Genomic DNA, 16,144 nt, shown 5'->3' on the forward strand with positions numbered 1-16,144 from the left:
AATTATAAAACATTGATAAAAGAAATCAGGGAAGATATGAATAAGTGGAGGCATATACTCTGCTCATGGTTAGGAAGAATAAACATCATTAAAATGTCTATATTACCCAAAGCAATTTATAAATTCAATGCAATACCAATTAAGATACCAATGACTTACTTCAAAGATATAGAACACATATTCCAAAAATTTATATGGAACCAAAAGGGAACACGAATAGCCTCAGCAATCTTGAAAAGGAAGAATAAAGCAGGAGGGATCACACTGCCAGATATCAAGTTGTATTATAAGGCCATTGTACTCAAAACAGCATGGTACTGGCATAAGAACAGGCACATAGATCAATGGAACAGAACAGAGAACCCAGAAATAAACCCACTGCTTTATGGACAACTGATATAAAGGAGATAAGGAAATACAATGGAGTAAAGATAGCCTCTTCAACAAATAGTGTTGGGAAAATTGGACAGCTACCTGCAAAAAAATGAAACTAGACCACCAACTTACACCACTCACAAAAATAAACTCAAAATGGGTAAAAGACTTGAATGTAAGCCATGAAACCATATCATCTTAGAAGAAAACATAGGCAGTAAGCTCTCTGACATCTCTCGCAGCAATATATTTGCTGATTTGTCTCCACAGGCAAGTGAAATAAAAGACAGGATAAATAAATGGGACTTTATCAAACTAAAAAGCTTCTGCACAGCTAAAGACAATAAGAACAGAATAAAAAGACAAACTACACAATGGGAGAATATATTTGACATTGCATCTGATAAGGGGTTAATAACCAAAATTTATAAAGAACTTGTAAAATTTAATACCAGGAAGACAAACAATCCAATCCAAAAATGGGCAAAAGATATGAATAGACACTTCTCCAAAGAGGACACACAGATGGCCAATAGTCATATGAAAAAATGTTCAACATCACTAATGATTAGAGAATTGCAAATTAAAACCACAATGAGATATCACCTCACACCAGTCAGAATGGTGCTCATCAATAAAACAACACAGAATAAGTGCTGGCAAGGATGTGGAGAAAAGGGAACCCTCCTGCACTGCTGGTGGGAATGCAGACTGGTGCAGCCACTGTGGAAAACAGTATGGAGATTCCTCAAGAAATTAAAAATCGAACTGCCTTTTGACCCAGCTATACCGCTGTTAGGAATATACCCCAAGAACACCATAGCACTGTTTGAAAAGAAGAAATGCACCCCCATGTTTATGGCAGCATTGTTCACAATAGCAAAGATCTGGAAACAGTCCAAGTGTCCATCAGAGGATGAGTGGATTAAAAAGCTTTGGTATATATGTACTATGGAATACTACTCAGCCATAAGAAATGATGACATAGGATCTTTTACAACAACATGGATGGGCCTTGATAACATTATACTGAGTGAAAGAAGTAAATCAGAAAAAACTAAGAACTATATGATTCCATACATAGGTGGGACATAAAGATGAAAGTCAGAGACATGGACAACAGTGTTGGGGTTACAGGGTGGGGGGAGGAGAGGGAGAGGGTTGAGGGAGGGGAGGGGCACAAAGATCATGGCTTTTCAGCATTTGCCATATTCCCCCTTTAATCTATAGACAGACAGCAAATATTTACTTATGGTGTTTCCAATATAAAGACTGCTGTCTTAAGGACAAATGCTGATGAACTATTTCAGCAGTTCCTCCTTCTTCAAAGACTTATATGTCAACATAGAGCTCCATGTTTCATAAGACATACTCAAGCTCACTCCATGCTCCTTGGAGTTTTAGCACAAGGGAATGCCCTTTTCTCTCTCTCTCTCTCTCTCTCTCTCTCTCTTTTCTTTCTTTTCTTGTTTTTCTTTTTGTTTTTTGGTTGTATTTTTTCTTTTATTTATTTATTTTTTATATTTTTCTGAAGATGGAAATGGGGAGGCAGTCAGACAGACTCCCACATGCACCTGACTGGGATACACCTGGCATGCCTACCAGGGGGGAATGCTCTGCCCATCTGGGGTGTTGCTTGTTTGCAACGAGAGCCATTCTAGCAACTGAGGAAGAGGCCATGGGGCCATTCTTATTGCCTGGGGTTGCTTTGCTCTGGTGGAGCCTTGACTGCGGGAGGGGAGGAGAGAGACGGAGAGGAGGGAGAGGAGGAGGGGTGGAGAAGTAGGTGGGCGCTTCTCCTGTGTTCTCTGGCCCAGGAATCCTGCACACCAGGCCAATGCTCTACCACTGAGCCAACCGGCCAGGGCCTAGGAATGCCCTTGGTGATCAAGCTACCCAAAAGAAAATTATATGGAGCAACCATGACAGACTGAGCAAGTCAGTCTCATACTATTCGTCACCAGAACGCTGCAGCCGGTGTAAACAGTTTCAACTTTCTCGGGAAGCAGCACGGCATATTAGAAATCCTGTCCAAGGGTTCCTATACTGCCTTCTCATTTGGAGTTAACACTCAAGGACCCCTATCGGGACAACTTTGGCAGATGGATGTTACTCATATACCTTCATTTGGCAAACAGTCGTATGTCCACATTACAGTGGATACATACATATTCTGGATCTATAGTAACCTCTGTCAGAACAGGAGAGGCTGCTAAGCATGTTATAGCTCATGGTCTGTATGCATGTTCTATTATTGGATTTCCTAAACCGGCTTAACTGAAAATGCTCCTGTATATGGAGCAAAAGCATTTACTGTATTTTGTCATGCTTACAATCTTTAAAGTTAAGGTATTATTAAAGTGTACTCAGCAAACATTTTAAGGTCAATTTTAAAAAAATTTAAAAGGTGGTAGTCATATCCTGGAACTCCTACAGGTCTACCGTATCATGTTTTTTACTTAAAAAAAAAAATTTACATTTCTTTGGAATGCTGATGAACAGGAGACACCAAATCTTTTTCGCCTGCAAACTACTACCTTCTTTATTAGATCCAGCTAATAACACTGTTTTGTCTTTTTCCAAATAGCTCCAGATATATGGAAAAGATTTATATAAGTGGATGGGGATCCTCAACACCTCAGCAAGCTCTTCTGAGCATGGCTTTTAAGATAACTAGAGGCAGAAAAAGCCCAATAGAGATCAGGGGAACTACCAGCTTTTAGGATACACTTTTAAAGGCTCCAACGCCCCAAAAGGGTCTCATAAGATGCCATCTGGGTCCGGCTTCAATAGTGGAAAGGAAGGTCATTGAGCTAAAGCCTGCCAGTCTTACATGCCTCTGCTGTGAGGAAACAGGGACATTGGAAGGTAGGTTTCCCCCTCGCTCCTCTAGGGGAGGGTTCAGTCTTTTCCATCCCTGCTCCAGCCACCTATGACCTAACCTTGCCCAGAAAGCTAGAGTTTGGCACTGAAGGCTGAAGGTGCCCAGGGCTGTTGGCCCCATCTACGACACTGTGGACGAGCCTAGGGTATTTCTTCCAAGAAGCAGGTAAACTGATCGCATTTGCACAAGGGCCACTTAACTATGTTTTGCCTGAATAGTCAGGTTTTTTTATTCTTCCCTCAAGGATCTCTGTTGTAGGTGTTGATAGTCCTATTTTCTGCTGCTTTGCTTAATATATAGTGTTTCCTTTATTCCTCCTACCTCAATGCCCCACTCATATTTCAGGCTGGGACCTACTCCTAATTTAGAGCTCTCATTCCCCCTTTTGCCAACTTCTAGTATGAATCTACCTTTGCCACCCAGCTTAGTGTATCCCAAGGTTCTCTTTACCATGCCACAATTGCAGAGCACCAGGGAAAGGCAACCTGGTCTCATCTCTCTAGGCAAAGGAGAACAGAAGCTCCATATCCACGCATGCTGCAAATGGCTTTTCCATTCTACCTGAACCATTACCAGCTAGAAGCAGCGGTCATTGGGACTTGGACATGAGCTGCAAAGTATAGAATGATGACAACAATTCCAGTGCCATGAGGACTTTTCCTGGATGTGGACTTTTCCTGGACTCCTGCTCCTTGTGACAGCTCCTAACAGATTGAACTGTGGTTGGGTTGCATTTTTCAGGGATTTTGCATGGTGATGGGGCCAACTTGGACCTGGTGAACATGTTAAGGACACTATTCTTTTATGGATTCTTGCTGTATTGGCCAAGAGTTTGCTTAAAGGCTTTTAATCACTGTAAAAAAAATAGAAGATTGGATAAAGAAGATGGGGCACATATACACCATGGTATAGTATTCAGCTAGAAGAAATGATGACATCAGATCACTTATAGCAGAATGGTGGAATCTTGATAACATTATGTGGAGTGAAATAAGCAAATCAGAAAAAAACAAGAACTGCAGGATTCCATACATTGGTGGGACATAAAAGCGAGGCTAAGAGACATGGGCAGGAGTGTGGTGGTTACGGGGGGGTGGGGGGAAGGAAGGAGGGAGAGGGGAAGAGGGAGGGAGAGGGGTACAAAGAAAACTGGATAGAGGGTGACAGAGGATGATCTCTCTTTGGGTGCTGGGTATGCAACAGAACTAAATGACAAGGTAACCTGGAAATCTTTTCTTTGAATATATGTACCCTGATTTACTGAGGTCACCCCATTAAAATAAAAAAAAATCTTTATTAAAAAAAAAGAAACTCAACAAAATGGGTATAGAAGGAAAATATCTCAACATAATAAAGGCCATTTATGATAAACCAACAGTTAACATCATATTAAATGGCATAAAACTGAGGACTTCCCCACAAACAAGACAGGTTGTCTACTTTCTCCATACTTATTTAACGTGGTCCTGGAATTTCTAGCCAGAGCAATCAGACAAGAAAATGAAATAAAAAGCATTCATATTGGAAAAGAAGTAGTAACGGTTTCATTTTTTGAAGATATGATCCTATACATCGAAAACCCCAAAGACTCCACAAAATGATTACTAGAAACAATAAACCAATACAATAACGTCGCAGGATACAAAACTAATATACAAAAGTCCATTGCCTTCCTATATGCCAACAATGAAACATCAGAAAATGAACTCAAAAAAATAATCCCCTTTACAGTTGCAACAAAAAAAATAAAATACCTAGGAATAAACATAACAAAGAATGTAAAGGACCTATATAATGAAAACTACAAAGCATTGTTAAGGGAAATCAAAAAAGATACAATGAAATGGAAAAATATTTCTTGTTCTCTGATAGGAAGAATAAATATAGTCAAAATGACCATATTACCCAAAGCAATATACAAATTCAATGCAATTCCCATCAAAATCCCAATGACATTTTTTAAAGAAATGGAAGAAAAAGTCATCAGATTTATATGGAAATATAAAAAACCCTGAATAGCAAAAGCAATTCTAAGGAAAAAGAATAAAGCTGAGGACATTACAATACCTGACTTCAAATTATATTATAGAGCCACGACAATCAAAACAGCATGGTATTGGCAGAAAAATAGACATTCAGAACAATGGAACAGAATAGAAAGTCCAGAAATAAAACCACATATATATGGTCAAATAATTTTCAACAACATACAATGGAGAAAAGAAAGCCTCTTCAACAAATGGTGCTGGGTAAACTGGAAAGGTACATGCAAAAGAATGAAACTCGACTACAGTTTGTCCCCTTGTACTAAAATTAATTCAAAATGGATCAAAGACCTAAATATAAGACCTGAAACAATAAAGTACATAGAAGAAGACATAGGTTCTAAACTCATGGACCTTGGTTTTAAAGAGCATTTTATGAATTTGACTCCAAAGGCAAGGGAAGTGAAGGCAAAGATAAATTAATGGTACTACATCAGACTAAGAAGCTTTTGCACAGCAAGAGAAACTGACAACAAAACAGACAGCCAACTAAATGGGAGATGATATTTTCAAACAACAGCTCAGATAAAGGCCTAATATCCAAAATATACAAAGAACTCATAAAACTCAACATCAAACAAATGAACAATCCAATAAAAAAATGGGGAGAGGACATGAACAGACACTTCTCCCAGAAAGAAATACAAATGGCCAACAGATATATGAAAAGATGCTCGAGTGACGTCAGAGAAATGGCACCGTAAGGAGTGATACTGATAAATATCCCCAAAAATTCAACAAGATCTTCAACCAGAGACAGAAAAATCTATCCTTGGAGCCTCCAGAAGTTCCACAATAAACTTGAAGATAGAGACAGCAGCAACCCCATAGCTGGATCATCAGGCTACTAATTCAGGAAGGAAAGACTAGGAGAGAGGCTCCGGGAACACGGACTCTCTCATTGGCGGAACCTGCAAATGCTAATGAGCCTCAACTGCCAACGAGACTGAAGCTCAATAGATGACATCTCCATAGAGACTTATCAACTGCAAACCTCTACCTAAGCGTGCCACAGGGGCAGAACCCGGGATTCAAAGTCACCGACCAGGAAGGGGAAGAGAAAAGAAAAAGCAAGAAGATAACCTCTCAAAATCAAGAATAATCCACAGACTTTATAATCTATCCCATTTTAGTATATTTGTTCATTTGTTTCTCTTATCTTCCTGTCTTGATTATTAACTTCCTCTTCCAATTTGGTCGTTTAATTCTCTGCCGGTCTTACTCTCTCCTCTCCTTTAACTACACTACCCATAAATGTTACATCTCCCATTATCTTTTCTTTCTTCTTCCTTTCTCTCTATGAGGGTTGCACTCCAAAACCCTTAACTCTCTTTCTCTCTCTCTCTCTTTCCTTTTATTCTTTTTTCTTCTTTTTTTGTTTTCCTCTTTCTTTTTTTTCTTCCTCTATATTAGTTTCTTCTTTTCTCCTTTACTTTTCCTCTCATTCAATCCTCAATCATGAACAAATTATTTTATCTGGGGCTCAAATTTTTCTTTGTGGCGCTTTGGGGGTTATTTACTTTGCTTTTTAAACTCACTAGCAGTGCTCCCAACCCTGGCTCTCCATTTTATCTAGTTCTTGCTCCACTAAATACAATAGTAATTTTTTAATTTTTCCCCTTTTTCCTGTTTCCCTTTTATTCCTCTCATCATATCTCTTAGTCAACCATCACCTAAAAGCAACTCATTTTATTCTTCACCCAAATTTTTTCCTTTTTTGCCCCTTTATCACTTCTCCTGAACTCAGGCCCTCCATTATAGGTAGTATTTATTCTATTTAGCACAATATAATTCACAGTTAACCACAAGATTTTCTCAAGAAGGAGAGGAGAGGAGAGGACAGGAGAGGAGAGGAAAAAAAGGGGGGAAATAAAAAAAATTTTATTCTTTTTTATTATTTATTTTTATTTTTTTAACTTTTTATTCTTTATTAATTCTCATTAATACTATCAACAAAACCACCCTCAGATGCCATTAAGGAAAAGGAAATCGAATATCATGGATACAAAGGACAGAGAGGTAGCACAGATAGATGAGGAAAAATCTATGGAGAAAAAATTTAATATATTGAAAACCTTGGACCTAAATGACAGAGAATTTAAAATAGAAATCCTAAAAATACTCAGAGATATACAACAGAACAAAGAAAGGCAACTTAGGGAGCTCAGAAAACAACTCAATGAACACAAAGAATATATTACCAAGGAAATTGAAACTATAAAAACAAATCAAGCAGAGATGAAAAACTCAATTCACGAGCTGAAAAATGAGGTAACAAGCTTAGCTAATAGAACAGGCCAGATAGAAGGTAGGATTAGTGAAATAGAAGACAAGCAACTGGAGGCACAACAGAGAGAAGAAGAAAGGGACTCAAAAATTTAAAAAAAAAATGAGAAAGCCCTACAGGAATTGTCTGACCCCATCAAAAAGAATAACATAAGAATAATATGTATATCAGAGGGAGAAGAGAGAAAAAATGGAATGGAAAACATATTCAAGCAAATAATAGACGAGAACTTCCCAAGCCTGTGGAAAGAACTAAAGCCTCAAATTCAAGAAGCAAACAAAACTCTGAGTTTTCTCCCCAACAAACCTACTCCAAGGCAAATCATAATGAAATTGGCACAAACCAATGACAAAGAGAAAATTCTCAAGGCAGCCAAAAAAAAGAAGAATACAGCATATAAAGGAAGGCCCATTAAATTATCATCAGATTTCTCAACAGAAACTCTATAAGCTAGAAGAGAGTAGACCCCAATATTTAAAGTCCTGAAAGAGAGGAACTTTCAACCATGAATACTATACCCATCAAAGCTATCCTTCAAATACAAAGGAGAAATAAAAACATTCACAGATTCAGAAAAGATGAGGGACTTTATCCTTAGAAAACCCCCACTCCAGGAATTACTAAAGGGGGTTTTCCAACCAGATAAAAAGAACAAAACAAAACAAAACCACAAGTAAAAGCTCCACCAAGAACACAATAAAACCAAATTTTATTTGTGACAACAATAAAAAAAAGGGGGGAGAGGACGGAGATTAACAGTAGCAAAGGACAATGGAGTGCAAAAGTACTCACAAGATAGTGCACTACAATGAACAGGGTAGGAACCCTTTTCATTACTCAAAGGTAACCACCATTGAAAAAACCACCACAGAAGCACATGATTTAAAAAGATAGCCCAGAGGAAAGATGTATGGAATACAACCAAATAAAAACAAATGATAGAAAAACAAAAGAGAAGAATCAAACAAGACACAAAACTAACAGAAAGCAATCTATAAAATGGCAATAGGGAACTCACAAGTGTTAATAATTACACTAAATGTAAATAGATTAAACTCACCAATAAAAAGGCACAGAGTAGCAGAATGGATTTTAAAAAATCCAACTGTATGCTGCCTACAAGAAACTCATCTAAGCAACAAGGATAAAAACAAATTCAAAGTGAAAGGCTGGAAAACAATACTCCAAGCAAATAACATCCAAAAAATAGCAGGCATAGCAATACTCATATCTGATAATGCTGACTATAAGACAGCAAAAGTACTCAAAGACAAAAATGGTCATTTCATAATCATTAAGGGGACACTGAATCAAGAAGACATAACAATTCTTAATATATATGCACCAAACCAAGAAGCACCAAAATATATAAGACAGCTACTTATTGACCTTAAAACAAAAACTGACAAAATACAATCATACTTGGAGACCTCAATACACCACTGACGGCTCTAGATCGGTCATCCAAACAGAATCAATAAAGACATAATGGCCTTAAACAAAACACAGAACACCTGTATATGATAGACATCTACAGGACATTTCATCCCAAAGTGACAGAGTATACATTTTTCTCTAGTGTACATGGATCATTCTCAAGAATTGACCATATGTTGGGCCACAAAAACAACATCAGCAAATTCAGAAAAATTGAAGTTGTATCAAGCATATTTTCTGATCATAAAGCCTTCAAACTAGAATTCAACTGCAAAAAAGAGGGAAAAAAAACCCACAATAATGGGGAAACTAAACAACATATTTTTAAAAAATGAATGGGTCAAGCCCTGGACGGTACGCTCAGTGGTAGAGCATCAGCCTGGTGTGCAGAAGTGCCGGGTTTGATTCCCAGCCAGGGCACACAGGAGAAGCGCCCATCTGCTTCTCCACCCCTCCCCCTCTCCTTCCTCTCTGTCTCTCTCTTCCCCTTCCACAGCGAGGCTCCACTGGAGTAAAGATGGCCCGGGCGCTGGGGATGGCTCCTTGGCCTCTGCCCCAGGAACTAGTGTGGCTCTGGTCCCAGCAGAGCATCACCCCCTGGTGGGCAGAGCATCGCCCCCTGACGGGCGTGCTGGGTGGATCCTGGTCGGGCGCATGCGGGAGTCTGTCTTACTGTCTCTCCCCATTCCCAGCTTCAGAAAAATACAAAAAAACACACCAAAAAAACAAAAAAAAATGAATGGGTCAAAGAAGAAATAAGCGCAGAGATCAAAAGATATACACAGACAAATCAAAATGACAATACAATATATCAGAATCTATCGGATGCAGCAAAAGCAGTGATAAGAGGAAGTTCATATCACTTTAGGCCTTTATGAACAAACAAGAGAGAGCCAAGTGAACCACTTAACTTCACACCTTAAGAAACTGGAAAAAGAAAAATAAAGACAACCCAAAACCAATTGAAGAAAGGAGATAATAAAAATCAGAACAGAAATAAATGAAATAGAGAACAGAAAAACTATAAAAAAATTAATAGAACAAGGAGCTGGTTCATTGAAAAGATCAACAAAATTGACGAACCCTTGGCAAGACTTACCAAGGAAAAAAGAAAAAGAAATCATATAAACAAAATCCAAAATGAAAGAGGAAAAATCACAATAGATATCATAGATATACAAAGAATTATTGTAGAATACTATGAGAAACTTTATGCCATTAAATTCAACAATCTAGAAGAAATGGATAAGTTCCTAGAACAATACAATCTTCCTAGACTGAGTCAAGAAGAAGCAGAAAGCCTAAACAGACCAATTAGTAGGGAAGAAATTAAAAAAACTATTAAAAACCTCCCCCAAAATAAAAGTCCAGGCCCAGATGGTTATAATAGTGAATTCTATCAAACATTCAAAGAAGACTTGGTTCCTATTCTATTCAAAGTCTTCCAAAAAATTGAAGAAGAGGCAATACTTCCAAACACATTTTATGAGGCCAACATAACCTTCATACTGAAACTGGGCAAGGACAGCACAAAAAAAGAAAACTACAGACCAATATCTCTAATGAATACAGATGCTAAAATACTAGCTAATCGAATACAACAACATATTAAAAAAATAATACATCATGATCAAGTGGGATTCATTCCAGAATCTCAAGAATGGTTCAACATATGTAAAACGGTTAATACAGCATATCAACAAAACAAAGAACAAAACCACATGATCTTATCAATAGATGCAGAAAAGGCTTTCGATAAAATACAACACAATTTTATGTTTAAGACTCTCAACAAAATGGGTATAGAATGAAAATATCTCAACATGATAAAGGCCATATATGATAAACCATCAGCTAACGTCATATTAAATGGCACTAAACTGAAGGCTTTCCCCCTTAAATCAGGAACAAGACAGGGTTGTCCACTCTCTCCACTATTATTTAATGTAGTGCTGGAGGTTCTAGCCAGAGCAATCAGACAAGACAAAGAAATAAAAGGCATTCATATTGGAAAAGAAGAAGTAAAGGTATCACTTTTTGCAGATGATATGATCCTATACATCGAAAACCCCAAAGAATCTACAAAAAGACTACTAGAAACAATAAGCAAGGTCGCAGGATACAAAATTAACATGCAAAAGTCCATAGCCTTTCTATATGCCAACAATGAAACATTTGAGAACGAACTCAAAAAATAATCCCCTTCACGATTGCAACAAAAAAATTAAATGCCTAGAAATAAACATAACAAAGAATGTAAAGGACTTATATAATGAAACTATAAACCATTGTTAAGGGAAATCGAAAAAGATATAATGAGATGGAAGAATATTCCTTGCTCTTGGATAGGAAGAATAAATATAATCAAGATGGCCATATTACCCAAAGCAATATACAAATTTAATGCAATTCCCATCAAAATTCCAATGACATTTTTTAAAGAAATGTAACAAAAAATCATCAGATTTATATGGAACTATAAAAAACCCCAAATAGCCAAAGCAATCCTAAAGAAAAAAATGAAACTGGGGGCATTACAATACCTGACTTCAAACTATATTATAGAGCCACAACGATCAAAACAGCATGGTATTGGCAGAAAAAAATAGACATTTAGACCAATGGAACAGAATAGAAAGTCCAGAAATAAAACCACATATATATGGTCAAATAATTTTCGATAAAGCTGCCAAGAACACACAATGGAGAAAAGAAAGCCTCTTCAACAAATGTTGCTGGGAAAACTGGAAAGGCACATGCAAAAGAATGAAACTCGACTACAGTTTATTCCCTTGTACTAAAATTAATTCAAAATGGATCAAAGACCTAAATATAAGACCTGAAACAATAAAGTACATAGAAGAAGACATAGGTTCTAAACTCATGGAGCTTGGTTTTAAAGAGCATTTTATGAATTTGACCCCAAAGGCAAGGGAAGTAAAGGCAAAAATAAATGAATGGGACTATATCAGACTAAAAAGTTTTTGCTCAGCAAGAGAAACTGACAACAAAATAAACAGACAGCCAACTAAATGGGAAACGATATTTTCAAACAACAGCTCAGATAAGGGCCTAATATCCAAAATATACAAAGAACTCATTAAAATCAACAACAAACAATCCAATAAAAAAAATGGGAAGAGGACATGAACAGACACTTCTCTCAGGAAGAAGTACAAATGGCCAACAGATATATGAAAAGATGCTCATCTTCATTAGTTATTAGAGAAATGCAAATCAAAACTGCAATGAGATACCACCTCACACCTTTTAGATTAGCTATTATTAACAAGACAGGTAATAGCAAATGTTTGAGAGACTGTGGAGAAAAAGGAACCCTCATTCACTGTTTGTGGGAATGTATAGTACAACCATTATGGAAGAAAGTATGGTGGTTCCTCAAAAAACTGAAAATGGAACTACCTTATGACCCAGCAATCCCTCGGTATATACCCCAAAAACTCAGAACCATTGATACATAAAGACACATGCAACCCCATGTTCATTGCAGCATTGTTCACAGTGGCCAAGTCATGGAAACAACCAAAAAGCCCTTCAATAGAAGACTGGATAAAGAAGATGTGGCACATATACACTATGGAATACTACTCAGCCATAGGAAATGATGACATCGGATCATTTACAACCAAATGGTGGGATCTTGATAACATTATACGAAGTGAAATAAGTAAATCAGAAAAAAACAAGAACTGCATTATTCCATACGTAGGTGGGACATAAAATCGAGACTAAGAGACATTGATAAGAGTGTGGTGGTTGGGGGGGGATGGGGAAGAGGAAAAGGGGGAGGGGGAGGGGCACAAAGAAAACTAGATAGAAGATGACGGAGACAATCTGACTTTGGGTGATGGGTTTGCAACATAATTGATTGACAAGATAACCTGGACATGTTTTCTTTGAATATATGTACCTTGATTTATTGATGTCATCCTAGTAAAATTAATAAAAAAAATATAAAAAAAGAAAACATGTTCATCTTCACTAGCTATTAGAGAAATGCAAATCAAAACTACAATGAGATACCATCTCATGCCTGTTAGATTAGCTATTATCAACAAGACAGGTAATAACAAGTGTTGGAGAGGCTCTGGAGAAAAAGGAACCCTCATCCACTGTTTGTGGGAATGTAAAGTAGTACACCATTATAGAAGAAAGTATGGTGGTTCCTCAAAAAACTAAAAATAGAACTAGCATATGACCCAGCAATCCCTCTACTGGGCATATACCCCCAAAACTCAAAAACATTGGTACGTAAAGACATATGCAGTCCCATGTTCATTGCAGCATTGTTCACAGTGGCCAAGACATGGAAACAACCAAAAAGCCCTTCAATAGATGACTGGATAAAAAAGATGTGGTACATATATACTATGGAATACTACTCAGCCATAAGAAATGATGACATCAGATCATTTACAACAACATGGATGGACCTTGATAACATTATACTGAGTGAAATAAGTAAATCAGAAAAAACTAAGAACTGTATGATTCCATACATAGGTGGGACATAAAAATGAGACTAAGAGACATGGACAAGAGTGTGTTGGTTGAGGGGTGGGGAGAGGGAAGGGTGGGGTGAGGAGAGGGGCACAAATTAAACTAGATAGAAAATGAATATTTTTCTGGAGTGTCCTGTAAGACAGGTTTACATTCCTGAGAGACTAAGCTAGAATCCCTCTAGAGATAAACATCTCATCAAGAGTCAAGGAATCGTTGGACAAGATGGCGCTGGAGTAGGTGGACGTACCAACATCTACCTCCCGGAACCAAAGGGGATTACAAACTAATTTTATGAACTATCATCTGGAAAAACCAACTTTGGACTAAACTAAGAGGACTCTTCAACCAAGGAACACTGAAGAAGCCACACTGAGACTGGTAGAAAAAGCGGAAACACGGAAAAGCGGAGAGGGCTGCCCAGCTCCTCGGAGTGAGAGGTAGCAGGGTGGGAAGTGAGTTTAGCAGAGGGGGAAGGGTCCTGAGCCCCAGGAACAAAGCCCCAGCCTGCAGCCCCAGAGCCCAGAAGAAGCATAAGGACAGTATTTAGCTGGAAACAAGTCAGGATACTCTTTGTGAGAGAGTCTGAATTCTCAGACCCAGGATCCTTCTTAAAGGGATTGCGCAGAACATCTCTCTCAAAAACAATCACCTGAGGCTCCTGGGGCTGGGGGAGAGAGGAGAGGACCACATTAACAGGAAGAGAGTGTAATCTAGGAGGCATAGGGAGAAACATTTTGGGAGATAGCCACCCTAACCCCTGGGATGAGGCACTCCCCAAAGCTGAAGTGAATATTTCCCCCGGAAACAGCAATACCAGCAAAGGGAAGCAGGAGAGCAGCCAAACAAGCTCCCCTGCGGCATTCAGAGCAGAGTCGCATAGAAGGAGGGAGCTTTTGGGTCTACAGTAGTGAGTCTTAGGGTCCGAGCTGCAACACCCCCACCCATGCGGCTGAGGGTGCACCGGAGAGCGGGCGGCAGCGGGAGACAAAAGCGTGGTTCTGCTGGCAGGGGCGGAAGCCAGCTGGCCACCACTGGGCTCAGGTGTGAGCTCAATCTTGCCCAACTGGGGAGAAGGGGGCGTGCAAAAGCAGTCAAGCTCAACTGCTGGCAGCCTGTAATCCAGCCTCCGGGAGAAGGGCGGGAACCCCGGAAAGGGTGGAGACCAGCCCCCGAGCAGGGGCAGAGGAGCACAGCCCTGCCCCACCCGTGCAACCCAGGCTTGCAGTTTAACTTGGTAGCCGGCTCCTCCTGCGGGGGTGGAGCCAAAAGCCCAGAAGAGGCGGAGGTTCGCTATGGAGCTGAGCTTGGGCACGCAGCCCTGCCCGGCGGTAGAGCCAAGGCTAGCAGCTGTTCCTTGAGTGGGATCCTCCTGCAAGGGCAGGGCGAAAGCTCGGAAACAGGCGGAGACCCTCAGCTGACCAAAGGTGCTCGCCAGTGCCCTCAGGACCTAGCATAACGTCACACACAGGTGCGGGGCAAAGACCAAGGCCACCAACCCTTGTGCACCCGAGCACGTGATCACAGCCACCCCGGTGAAGAGAAAATGCGGAAGCAGAGAAATACAACACAAATAAACCAAGAGAAAGTCCCAGAAAAGGACCTAAGTGAATCAGATATAACCAAATTACCAGATGCAGAGTTTAAAATAACAATTGTTAGGATGCTCAAAGATATTAGAACAACCATAGATGGCCATTACAAAAACCTAAATAAAGAGATAACAAATATAAAAAAGGACATTGAAATAATAAAAAAGAATCAGTCAGAAATGACAAATACAATATCTGAAATAAAGAATACAATGGAAGGAATTAAAAGCAGGATGGATGAAGCAGAGAATTGAATCAGCGAGTTAGAGGACACGATAAATAAAGGCACGGAAGCAGAGCAGAAAAAAGAAAAGAGACTCAAAAAGTCTGAGGAAACTCTAAGAGAGCTCTGTGACAACATGAAGAGAAATAACATCCGCATCATAGGGGTTCCTGAAGAAGAAGAGAAAGAACAAGGAACAGAGACTTTGTTCAAACAAATCATAGCAGAAAACTTCCCTCAATTAAGGCAGGAAAACATTTCACATGTTCAGGAAGCACAGAGAACTCCATTAAGGAGAAACCCAAAGAAACCAACACCAAGACACATCATAATTAAAATACCAAAGCTAAATGATAAAGAGAAAATATGAAAAGCTGCTAGAGAAAAAAAGACTATCACTTACAAAGGAGCCCCCATAAGGATGACTTCTGACTTCTCAACAGAAACACTTGAGGCCAGAAGGGAATGGCAAGAAATATTCAAAGTAATGCAGAACAAGAACCTACATCCAAGACTACTTTATCCAGCAAGGCTATCATTTAAAATTGAAGGAGAAATAAAAAGCTTTACAGACAAAAAAAAACCTCAAGGATTTCACTGCAACCAAAACAAGGCTGCAAGAAATGCTAAGGGACCTGTTGTAAACAGATCAAAGGAAAAAAAGAATATAGCAAAAGAGGAATCCAGTTTTAAAGAAAAAAATGGCAATAAACAATTACATATCAGTAATAACCTTAAATGTTAATGGATTAAATGATCCGATCAAGAGACATAGGGTAG

This window comes from Saccopteryx bilineata, chromosome 1 (genome assembly GCF_036850765.1).
Source record: "Saccopteryx bilineata isolate mSacBil1 chromosome 1, mSacBil1_pri_phased_curated, whole genome shotgun sequence".
NCBI classification, from domain to species: Eukaryota; Metazoa; Chordata; class Mammalia; order Chiroptera; family Emballonuridae; genus Saccopteryx; species Saccopteryx bilineata.